Source organism: Podarcis melisellensis, assembly GCF_964234715.1.
Source record: "Podarcis melisellensis genome assembly, chromosome: 17".
Taxonomy (NCBI): Eukaryota; Metazoa; Chordata; class Lepidosauria; order Squamata; family Lacertidae; genus Podarcis; species Podarcis melisellensis.
Genome location: NC_138534.1, coordinates 33,382,305 through 33,394,453, shown reverse-complemented (window position 1 = coordinate 33,394,453; position 12,149 = coordinate 33,382,305). Strand labels below are relative to the sequence as shown.

The following is a 12,149-nucleotide window of genomic DNA, read 5'->3' as shown; positions in this document are numbered from 1 at the left end:
CTCCTGTGACCTGAAAAAGTCTGCACAAAGAGTTGCAGAAGGAAGACAATATACTGTATTTTTCGCTCAATAAGATGCACCCGACTATAGGACACACCTAGTTCTAGAGGAGGAGAACAAGAAAAAAATGTCCTCTCTTTCTCTGCGCAGCGCCTCTCCACCAAAGCGGCAGGAAATGGAAGGGGCTCTGTTTATCCTGCCGCTTCGCTGAAGGGCCCTGCACAGCTTTCCCTCTCTGCGCAGCTCCGCTTCAGCAAAAACCTTGGTTATTATCACCAGAGAGCCATGTTACACATCAGGGGTAATCTTGCCCGGCCTGTTCCATAGTTACCTTTTGAGCTCCATTTCCCATTTCTTTTCAAAATCTTGCTGGTTCTGCTGGAAAGGCTTAGTGGAGTTGATGTTCTAGTCTGCTTCCTCATTGGATCCTCACAACAACCCTGTGAGGTAGGTTAGGCTGAGAGATAGAGCGCTTCATGGCAGAATGAGGATTTGAACTCAAGTCTTCCAGGTCCTAATCCAGCACTCTAGCCACTCTCAGGAACTTCCTTCGGAGAAAGCACTTTTCCTCAGGATCCTGGACTTGCCATGTCCCTGAGCAGTCACTCTCCAGTCGCCACCAGCAGGTTCATCCTCAAAATGCATTATTTGCCTTTTCAGCAAGTTTTTAACTTACCTGTCTTTCTCTCCTTCCAAGGCAACCTGAGCCCACATGAAATTAGAAGGAATGTTTTTGTCCTCGCCCTGTTTTCTTTTTTTCCCACTTGCACATTTCTAGCTTCAGCAATAAAACCACCAAACTTTTCCTTCATGAAATGACTTCTCTAGTTGCCTTTTAAAAGAAAAGCCTTCTATTTTCCCTACTCATCTTCCCTCTTCTTTAAGCGGACTTCATATCCATGTACCCTTTCATGTGCTTCCTCTTTTCATCCAAAGACTAATTAGTTTGAAAGGTAAATAAAACTTGATTTCCCCTCATTCACATTCCTTCATTTATCTTCATTTTCTCTTGGTTTTTCCATTTTTAATTTTCTTGATGGATTTCTTGATCCATCTTGGCATTTTTTCTGAGTTTTCGGTTTAAATTTTGCTTGGCTAATCTCGTTCTGGGGGGACTTCCTCAAGATCCATCATATGTCTACAATTTACTGTCCGTGTGTTATTAGGAATAAGTCTTCTTTGATCTTCTATTTTCCTTCAGTTTCCTTTTAGTTTAAAATTGAATGTCTCTCCTAACACTTTTTAGGGACAAATGCCTGATTAAGATATATGCGCCCAGTATTTATAATCAACCACGAAAGAGATCACAGGTTAAAATTACCCGTGTCCCTTTTGAAGTTGTAAATGATGAATTTCAGCAGAGTGAAATCCCTTCATTTACTCTATAAAAAATTCCCAATAGTTTTCAAAAGCAGTCTAACTTGAGCTGGTTTCAGTTGCCTTTTCAAACCTGTTTCATCTTCCTAGCCTCCCTCTCCTAATCCCTTTGCCCCTTAACTCCTTCAGCTCTGACCAGTGAGAGGGCTAACACCAGTACTATAGCCAGGGACAGGCTCACTCACTAGAATGCGGCTCGCTCCCTCCACCACCTGTCATAATGACACATAAAAAAGTCCCTTGCAGCATTAATACAGTGGGTGCAAATGTCTTCATTTTTGACATGGGGTCACTTCAGGGTTTTGATGGGAAATGAGTATTTTCTTTCCAAATTAATACATTCTGGAAATACAAGGGAACTGAATTTGAAATCTACCCAAATCTCATGGAGTACAAACTACAGGAACATGACCTGCACAGGAGAATAAGGGAAAGATTATGGGAAGAGGGGCTGGCTTGGATCTCAGTGGCCCCCATTGAATTCTATGGAGCAAAGTAAATGGGTTGTACAGTTGGAAAAGTAATATGGGGTACAGTTGGAAAGGACAGCAGTTGCTTCTCACTCCTATGTATAGAGAACATTCTATGATAGAATGAATGAAGCCTGGGTGCTTGTTTTTAAAAAAGTTGGCTTAAAAAGAAAGTAAGTGGTGGTTAATTTTAAATCATTGCTCTCATTTGTAGCATACTGGCAGTCTTTCCCTTGAAAATTGCTTTGTTGAAATATAATACCTGGTTGGTGGAGGGGAAGGGTTTGGAGTGACTGAAATAGATGTACAGCTCCACTAATTACAGAAGAAATTTCATTTCACTCTGAAGATTAAAAACCTCAGTGTTTGACGCTTAAGAATGCCTTGTGTGGTTTAAAGTTAAGTGCTCTTTTCTCTCTTCTATCTCTGTCTTAACTTTAACCGCCATGACATGATTGCATAATTGTTGTAACTTGCAAAACTGGATGAATCTTAGCACAATGTGTAAAGTTACTTTCCAGATAAACATCTCTGAAGTTGGACTGTTATTTTACAGGAAAGCAGTTAGAGGTGAAAGACCGTGTGAAATTGCTTTGGATATGGTTTTTATCCTGCTGTAACCGCAGTTGTGTAATGCATGACGTCATTAATCTGGTTGCCATTGCCAGTAGATTTAAAATTCTCCTAATCAAATGCATTCATTTTAAAGGAATTTGCCTTGTTTGGTACACTACTTTCTTGCACTGGGCAAGGAAAACATTGCCACTGAGAGAGAGCAGAAGGCTGATCTATAAGATGGTAAAGTGGTATTTTCCTTTAACATTTTAGCAGACACTGGCCCATTTGAAAACGGGGGCTGACTGGCAGTATTCCAGATAAGACCACACTTGACTTGACTAGCTTGATATCCTAACTACATATAATGTGACTGCAATGAAAGGTTTTTGCTTGAGATGATAGCTTCTTTGCATGACTTTTTAGTATTTCCTCTTTTAATACCTGACAGGAAAATATCAGTGATGTGACAGATGATTTCTCACTGGGAGAAATGTTTCATTAGGGGTCCATCTGGTTCAGTGTTTATATTAGTGCACTCTGGGAGACTGCTAAGATTTGGAATACGGTGTTATTTTGCTCCGTTGTATGTGTAATTTTTATTTATTTATTTATTTTGCATGTGCAACAAATGTGTATCTTTCAAGGCCATGAACAAACATGCCTGAATCCAGATTCTTGTAGTCAGTTCTTGAAGCCTGAAGTGCAGAAGGCAAGAAGGTTCTGCTCAGTTGATCTGGCAAAGGTTGAGATGTGAAAGCCTGGAGGTAAAAATAAAATAAAATAAAGTACAAAGGTGCAGTTGCTTATTTCCCATTTTTTCTGATTTCCCCCCAGGCCTTCACATCTCTAAGCAAGGGTAAGAGGCAGAATCATTTAAAATTCTAATTCTAGACTACCGCAATGTGCTGTGTGCAGTACTGCCCTTGAAGTCCATATTGATCATGTAGGTGCTCCTTTAGTCCAGGTATGGGAGCCTCAGGCGAAGGTGTTAAATGTGGCTCTCCAGAATCTCTTTTCTGGCCCTCGGGACTCTTTTCAGGTGACACCCTGCCCTCATGCACAGTTCTTCCCAGGCCACACTCCTCACTAGACTGACTATTCATCCTTTTTCAATGGCTTTGCCTAGCTGGGACGTGTCCTTGAATCACTGTCATCATTGTCGTCGATTGTATAGGCTACTCAGAGCATAAAGCCGTCGAAACAGTAAAACAGGATAAAACAAACTCTAAGAACAATAACATTGATTCGGGAACAATAAAACCATCCAACCAAACTCTAGAAAAAACACCCACTGATATTATAAACCGGCCAATAACTTGGACAGGAAGTCCTGGGTGAGCTTTCTTAAGAGTGTATGTGCCGCCACCAATTTCAAAACAGTGGGATCTACCACTGTAATGATGCATTCACCACACCCCAAACCCACCCAAACATGCCCTGCTGGGTAGATTTTATTAACCATGAAGGACAGGGATCAAGGGAGCAACATGGTTAGATGCATCACTGCAAGCACTTTCTTATAATGCTACAGTGGTACCTCAGGTTAAGTACTTAATTCGTTCCGGAGGTCTGTTCTTAACCTGAAACTGTTCTTAACCTGAAGCACCCCTTTAGCTAATGGGGCCTCCTGCTGCTGTCGCGCCGCCAGAGCACAATTTCTGTTCTTATCCTGAAGCAAAGTTCTTAACCCGAGGTACTATTACTGGGTTAGCGGAGTCTGTAACCTGAAGCGTATGTAACCTGAAGTGTATGTAACCCGAGGTACCACTGTACTTGCTTGGCTGGATGGAATATAAGAGAGGGGGGTGTGAGTCTGTGTGGAAAGTAGACTGTTGTACAAATGTACAGTTTTCCATTTGGTGCTCTGCTAACTTTTGCCCCTGGCCTTGCCCCCATGTTGACATGTAGTCCCCCGACATTTCACAGTTGAGAGGACAAGCCCTCAGTCTGAAAGGTGGTCTCCTGCCACTGCTTCTCCAGTAGATTATAGGGTCTGTTCTGGCTATGATTTAAGACCACAGGTTTTGACCTTGCAAGGACTTGAAGGAACTTGAATCGTTATAGCAAAGAAACCTCTCCTCTCCTTTTGTAGGCAGTATAAGCGGACCTCTTATACAGCGAATAAGAATCATGAGACATATAAGTGTCCCTAGTGGCTGTTGCTCAGCTCTCAGTTCATTGTCTCTGGAAGTTAGCCAATATCTGAGCTTGGTATTTTCTGGAAATGATGCAAGATGTTTTAATTATAGCATTGTAATATATAAACAGGGGGGGGGGAGGAACCAGTTTTTAGTTTCTTTTCTGTATTTCTTGTAGGTTAGTTATTTTAATTGTATTGTGAAAACTTCAATTAAATCTCTTCTACACAGAGAAACATATATATATGAATGAAAAGATTGAAGACACTGGGATGTATAAATAATAGAATATGTATTTTAAATGTCATGTTTTTCGTATTCCAAAATGGTTGTTGCTGACACTGTCTCAGAGAGAGGAGAGAGAGTGACAAGGTAATAAATCTGAATAAATAGACCAAAATAGGTTAAAATAGTAGTCAGCGGTCATAATACTTTTAAAGCTTCACATGAGAGGCGATGCTTGGCATTTATATATTTTTTTTCTTTTCCTTTTTTTTTGCTGCTCAAAGCATTTCATATTGTCTTTCATATAGATTACTTTCATTTTTATGGGGCTTTGTGGGGCAGACTCTTAAATGCTTATTCAAATATAAAGGAACGAGGTTACCCTTACCAATAATACCACAATGATGAGAGGGCAGTAGTCATTTAAAAAACAAACAAGAAACCCTTGTATTACTGTGCTCAGTTTTGTTCTCTCTAATGCCATTTTCTGAAATGCCTCCTATTACTTGCCACTTTCTCATTGTAAACTTCTAAATCGCTTTTAAATCTCAACTCCCCTTTTAGACCTACCCCAGTGCCTGTTGGTTTTATTTGGTGGGGAGACGAGAGTATTGACTGAAACTAAATGTGCAGGCCAGTGGCATCCAGCTTCATGTGGGATGTTCAGGTCTACTGTGCTGTGTTACCTCTAAATTTTGCGGACTCATCTAAATAAAAGATTATGCACACACTCCTCCCTATTTTAAGATTCACCGATTTCTTGCTTGCTATCATTTCTCTAAAAGCCCATCTGTGAAAGCCCAGGCAACACACGACATTTTCCGTCGACAGATGGAGGTGGAAATGCAATGACAAAAGTAATGTTGATCTCATTCCAATAAGTATCACTTTGGAAGACTTCCTACACAATTATTTTGGTTCTGTATACTTAGAACTGCCTTTATTTATGCCACTTCTCATACCCTGCCCATGTTTGAACAGCTCAGAAAGTGCCTTGCGTGCATCCAGCACTCCAGGTGGTCTCCCATCCAGGCAGCATATGGGACAAGTCCTGCTTAGCTTCAGCAATAGATTTCCATAGTGTGCCTTCTAAGCATTCTCTGGGAAGAATCACTCCCTTGCTGCTTACAAGGGTGGAGGGAATCAAAGCTCTTCCCCAACCATCAACATTCATTAGGAAGTCACAATGTTTTTTTAAAAAAGCAAAACATCCATTGCAGGCATATGGCATTATCTCCTACCACAATGTTTTGCTCCGTGCATGGGAAGAACCTCCATTCATCAAAGGAGAGTTACAGAGATAAGGAGCTCCTTAAACACATGGAGAAAAACACTGGGTCCCACCCATGGAATCTGTCGTCTTTGCAATTGCATTAATTAATGTTAAGCTGCTCTTTATGATGAAACTGAAAAGCCATAGGTGACAAGCGCTACCTCTTTGCCTGCTCCGTCCCCATAATACATTCCTTTACAAAAACCATTCAAACATATGTAATGAGAAGCAGATTTCTTCTGTTGGGACTGCTATTAGCACTGTTGCTGTTTCAGAGAACTAGGGCAGTTTGGGGGCTGAGAGACTGAGTTGGGAGCCAGGAAATATCTGGTTCAGATTTCATTGAGTTGACCCCTTGACAAGCTCCTCTCTCTCAGTCACAGCCGCTTTCTGTGGTCTAGAGATCAGACTTACCCCCATTGTAATGTTTACTAAAATACGTGAAGGAGAATTTGGAGCCGTGCAAAAGCACTGTTATAAATGTTTGATTTGGTTTGTTATATTTTCTATGCCACTTTCATTCAAATGAATCCCTAAGCGGCTTACAAGCAATAAATAACAGTAACGTGATAAAACATAATACAACAATGCCATTAATTAAGATTGGCCCCCGTCTGTGAGCTAAGCTGATCTTGATTCCATATGAGAACGATGAAGAGGTTTAGAATGCAGCATGAATGTCACATTTTGTAAATAAGATGGTTTGAGTTTTGTGTCTCTCCTTACTTGTGAGGCAGTGTGTGTTGCTCACGTGTGGTGGGTTGAATACCCACAATAAGCAGCTGGTGTTTCTCTTCTGTAATAATTATTCAAGACCGTATTCCATAGTTGGAGATTAGGCTGTTGGAATTAGTGCTCCTAGCATATTGAATACATTGAGAGCAAGAATCTAAAAATGGTGATCTAATAAGTTGTAGCATCTTTTTAGATTCTTACCTTCTCCTTCCTCACAGTATTATATGGTCAAAATAGATCTGTCACTTGATTCCACCATGAACATCTCACCTTATGTTTATTACTAGAGACAGTTGAGTAGTTTTTTTAAAAGAGAATTCAAAGTAATTTGAGAGAGGCATTGTTTCTCGTGGTGTCTATCAGAGGCAACATGAAACGTCCGTATCGAAACAGTTCAGAAACTTGCCATACCTGATTACCAGAGGCAAAAGCAAGAGAAATATACATGCCATAAGCAGAACTCTTTCCTTCAAACTGTCTGGAGAAAAATGATGTTTGTCTTCAAAGCTGAGTAATAATAACCAAATGTGGATAAAATAAGCAGGTTTTGGTGTTTCTTTCTCAAAGGGAGGTTAGTCCAGACCCTTCATGCAAACTGGGAAATCTTCCATAAACTATAGCTTCATGTTTTCCCCAAACAGGTTAATGGTTTCAGAAGTTGGTTGGGCAACTTGTGGCTTATTTTTCCACTTGCTTGTATGAAGGGAGAAGTGAAGGGACTGTTTGTGTGGCAAAAGCACTCGTACATACAGTATCTTGGCTTATTCAGATGAGATACGTTCATCTGAATGCAACCGGTGTTTAATGCAGATCTTTTCTGAGGCAAGCACAATGCCAAAACCTGCCTCCTATCCCTGGAAAGGCGGGGTCAGGGTTCATCCCTGTATTTGTAAGGTGCCATGCCTTGATTTATTTATTTGTGATATTTATGTAGGCTGCCCAGTAGCATGATTCTCTGGGCACTTTGTGAACTTCAAATAATAAAATACAGTATTAAAAATCCCAGTCGTAAAACAGTAATTGCAGGGTGAAAAACTACAAGAACGTCCTGAGTTATGCCCACATCCTTACCTTCCATGCTCTTGTATTCTCTCTCATTTACAGGAAATATTAAGGTAAAGGTACCCCTGCCCGTAAGGGTCAGTCGTGTCCGACTCTAGGGTTGCGTGCTCATCTCGCTCAAGAGGCCGGGAGCCGGCGCTGTCCAGAGACACTTCCGGGTCACGTGGCCAGCGTGACTAAGCGGCATCTGGTGAGCCGGCACCAGCGCAGCACACAGAAACGCCGTTTACCTTCCCGCTATAAAGCGGTACCTATTTATCTACTTGCACTTAGGGGTGCTTTTGAACTGCTAGGTGGGCAGGAGCAGGGACCGAACGACGGGAAATATTACAGAGTTCTTATTATCCATTAGCTTCCTGAAGAAAGTGAAATGTAACCGCTAAGGCAGGTGTATGTTACCTGTGCTTAAGTAACCGTACTATTAAAGTTTAAAGATCTGTGTGTGAACTTTAAAGGCCTATTAGGAGTATCACTTGCTACCTCACAGGTGACTGAAGAGCAAGCTTTTTTCTGCACTCCCTCTCTCCCTTTCCGCTCCCACAATAAAGAGAGGTGGAAACAGTTGTGTACTTCACCCATAATTAATGAATGGTTTTTCATTATTGGGTATGTAGAGCGTTGCTGGTAATTGGAAGATTCAGGGCTCAGTTATTTTACTTTATTTGCTTCTCATTTTGCTTCAGGTGGCTAGAGATGGCAAGGAAGGGATTCATATGTAGCCACTCTCAAACAGCGTACCAGACATTAATTCCTAGTTTCCAGTTGGGAGTGGGGTTTAGAATCATTCTGAATGAGCCTCCATACAAAACAATTTTAGCTTTCTGTGCAGGGGTTTGCGTGGGAGAGAACAGGTCTCTGCAAGTGGTACAGAACAGATACAGTCATACCTTGGCTCCCGAACGCCTTGGGAGTCGAATGTTCCAGCTCCCGAATGATTGAAAACCGGAAGCAAGTGTTCCAGTTGTCAAACGTTTTTTGGGAAGCTGAACATCCGGCACAGGTTTCCCTATTGTCCCTGGTGCACTTGTGCAATTGGAAACCAATTGGAAGCCAGTCTTTGGTTTCCAAACATTTTGGAAGTCAAACGGACTTCTGGAACGGATTCCGTTCGACTTCCGAAGTACAACTGTACTGGTCTTACCTCCTCAGTGGAAACTATGCCGACTTTTCAGAGTACGATAGAACAGTGGCTCTCCACACTCTGTTCTAGGGAATCCACGGATCCTTGGAGAGTTACCAAAGAGTTACCACTTTCAATGATAATTCCACCATCCAACTTGTAGTCTTTGAATTCAGTGCAGAGTACAAAACGACACCTGGAAACGATGCCTTATGAGGAACGGCTAAGGGAGCTGGGCATGTTTAGCCTGGAGAAGAGGAGGTTAAGGGGTGATATGATAGCCATGTTCAAATATATAAAAGGATGTCACATAGAGGAGGGAGAAAGGTTGTTTTCTGCTGCTCCAGAGAAGCGGACACGGAGCAATGGATCCAAACTACAAGAAAGAAGATTCCACCTAAACATTAGGAAGAACTTCCTGACAGTAAGAGCTGTTCGACAGTGGAATTTGCTGCCAAGGAGTGTGGTGGAGTCTCCTTCTTTGGAGGTCTTTAAGCAGAGGCTTGGCAACCAGATGTCAGGAGTGCTCTGATGATGTTTCCTGCTTGGCAGGGGGTTGGACTCGATGGCCCTTGTGGTCTCTTCCAACTCTATGATTCTATGACACAGAGATGGTATGGAGAGGGAATACAGAGCTGCTCCATTAACATGACTGTACAGATAAAAGGGGGCGAGAGCACTTAACTCAATGAGAAATGTGAAAGGCCTTTAAGTGGCAATATTATTGCATGCATTTGGCCAGTCCTCTAACACTAATGCAGAAGCATAGTGGTGCTTATTTCTGCAGCAGCATTGATTGCGTTATGTATAGAGCAATCTTCCTTGTCGTAGTGCCTTCCATTTGTTTTGGATTACAGATCCCATCATCACTGACCATTAGCCATTCTGGCTAGGGCTGATGAGAGTTGCAGTCCAAAATATCTGATGGGCACCAGGTTGGGGTAGGCTGTTATAGAAAGTGCATGTGAGATAATTTTGAAAAACACTCCTGCCTATCATAATGTCTCTCTTCCCGGCCTCCCTAAGAATGAATCATCCATGTGCATTGCAAAATACTGCAACTGTCAGGGCCATGGCAGTCCTGAAATTTCATTTATCTGTCTAGAAAATGATTTATGAGCTGCCCTTTGTTCTGAAATCACAGGCTGGAATTTGGGTTTGTGTGGGGGTTGGGCAATGACTTGCAAGTTTTCCAAGGTGGCTTTCAGATCCAGCATTCCCCATCTGCAGTCCGAAGCAGTTGTTGTTGTTTAGTCGTGTCTGACTCTTCATGACCCCCTGGACCAGAGCACGCCAGGCACTCCTGTCTTCCACTGCCTCCTGCAGTTTGGTCAAATTCATGTTAGTAGCTTCGAGAGCACTGTCCAACCATCTTGTCCTCTGTCACCTGAAGCAGTACTGTCTCATAAACGTTGTGTAGCATGGTTGTGCTGCAGGTTAGATTGTGTCTCGTGTTATGAAAGGGTAGTTGGAGGAGAAAGCTGATCTACCATTCATATTCAGGGCAGCTGCTTCTGCTACCTTTAAAGACATGGGTGTGTTCATGCAAGTCCTCCCTTATGTCTGGAGAACTCATGAAAATGTCATTTGGGGCCTGCAATGCCAGTGTCGCTCTCCGAGATAATGAGCTTTAGAACAATTTCTGGAGTCTTGGTGAGCACAGATCTTGTCTCTTGGTAACTGTGTGGCGTAGTCATGGATCCAGTGCTAATCATCACCTTGGTGATGGTTTTCACCTTGGATAACAGAGGTTGAAAGATTAGGAAGCAGAACTCAATCCCTACTGTCGTTGTGTCCTCCTTGATTGAACCACGGTGACGTCCAAGCGAAGAGAGGGAGACTTTGGAATGAATTCCTGGTTTAGTTTGTGGATAAGAGCCCCAGGTATGATGAATCTGTCTCACTCTTCTCCCCCACCCCACCCCACCCCTTTCCCAGCACTGAACATCCCCTCTGTTCTTTTTTTAAAAAATATAATTTTTATTAAGTTTTTCCATATTTCATTACATTTCAGTATTAAAAATTTCAGTATTAAAAAATAAAAAAAATTGATAGCTTAAAGCATTACTTAAATAAAGCATTGACCCCCTTCCCTCCCTCTAACAGACTTCCATATCACTTTACCAATTTCTTCACATTCCTATATTCACTTTTTTACCTTATATATATCTTTTAGCAATCACCTTCTTATAAGTAAATCAGCTCCTTAATTTCCCATTACCAAACATTTCAACTTAAACCTACAAATGTTTTCAACTGTTTACAATTTTCTTTCCTATAAAGTATAAATTTGCCCCAGTCCTTTTGAAGCAATGAACATCCCCTCTGCCCAATGCCCCAAACATTCCCTGCCACACCTCTGTTCTTAGGTCACCTATAGTCTTGACTAAGATGCATAAATCCTTTAAAGGCTGGAAGTTCTTAGTACTAATTCAAGGAAAGCAAAATTAGCTCTTATAAAAGGGTGGGGCATAAAATGGCCTCTTTTCCCAAGGACGTTAAATGATAAAAACAATTTTTAAATAGCTTCAAAATGGACTCTTCTGTTTATACTGCCTTTTTATGTGAGTGCTCGTCAGATAGATATTTTACTGGCTGCATACAGGCAAGCAGCAGTGGTCAAAGTGGTGTGTTTGGCTGTGAGCAACCCATCCTTGATTTCTCTCAGAACCTATTTTCTCCCTGTGAGGTCCAGTGGGTCCTTCCACTTTTATTTTGCTTGGTCTCAGAATCCTCTCCCTCTCTTCTATTGTGCCCTTCCAGTTCATCTTCAGTGATAACATTACAGCTGGTGATGCAGTATGAAAGCGACTTTGGTCATAAGTGATGAATGTCTGACGATAACTTGCCATGACTTGCTGAAACTGGAAGGGGCAGCTGTGCCCCTGGACATAAACAGGTTCCCTGACACATTGATTTAGTTTCCAGATGTTACTTGTTTCAGTGATGCTGTAGCTAGATATAGCAAAGACAATCTGTGAGATTTGGCGGGGAGGAAGAGCTGCCTCTTTTCCTACAGTTCCTTTCAATGTTTTGCTCTACGCTGTACCAATCACAACTTTAGGCACAGTGAGGAGGGACCTGCTGCAGACAGATATTTTGGGGTACCCTTTAAATGCCAACAAAACATTTATTTAGATTTTATTTTTTACCACTGTGGCAAAATGGTGGTTTGGAATTTCTGCCCTGGG

The 12,149-nt window shown here is 41.8% G+C and overlaps 1 protein-coding gene across 1 annotated transcript in view; it reads left to right on the top strand.

Moving 5' to 3' along the window:
- The window catches only part of MFHAS1 (multifunctional ROCO family signaling regulator 1), a 48,644-nt gene that overhangs the window by 18,939 nt on the left and 17,556 nt on the right, over positions 1-12,149 (top strand). The gene's annotated exons all lie outside the window — the stretch shown is intronic.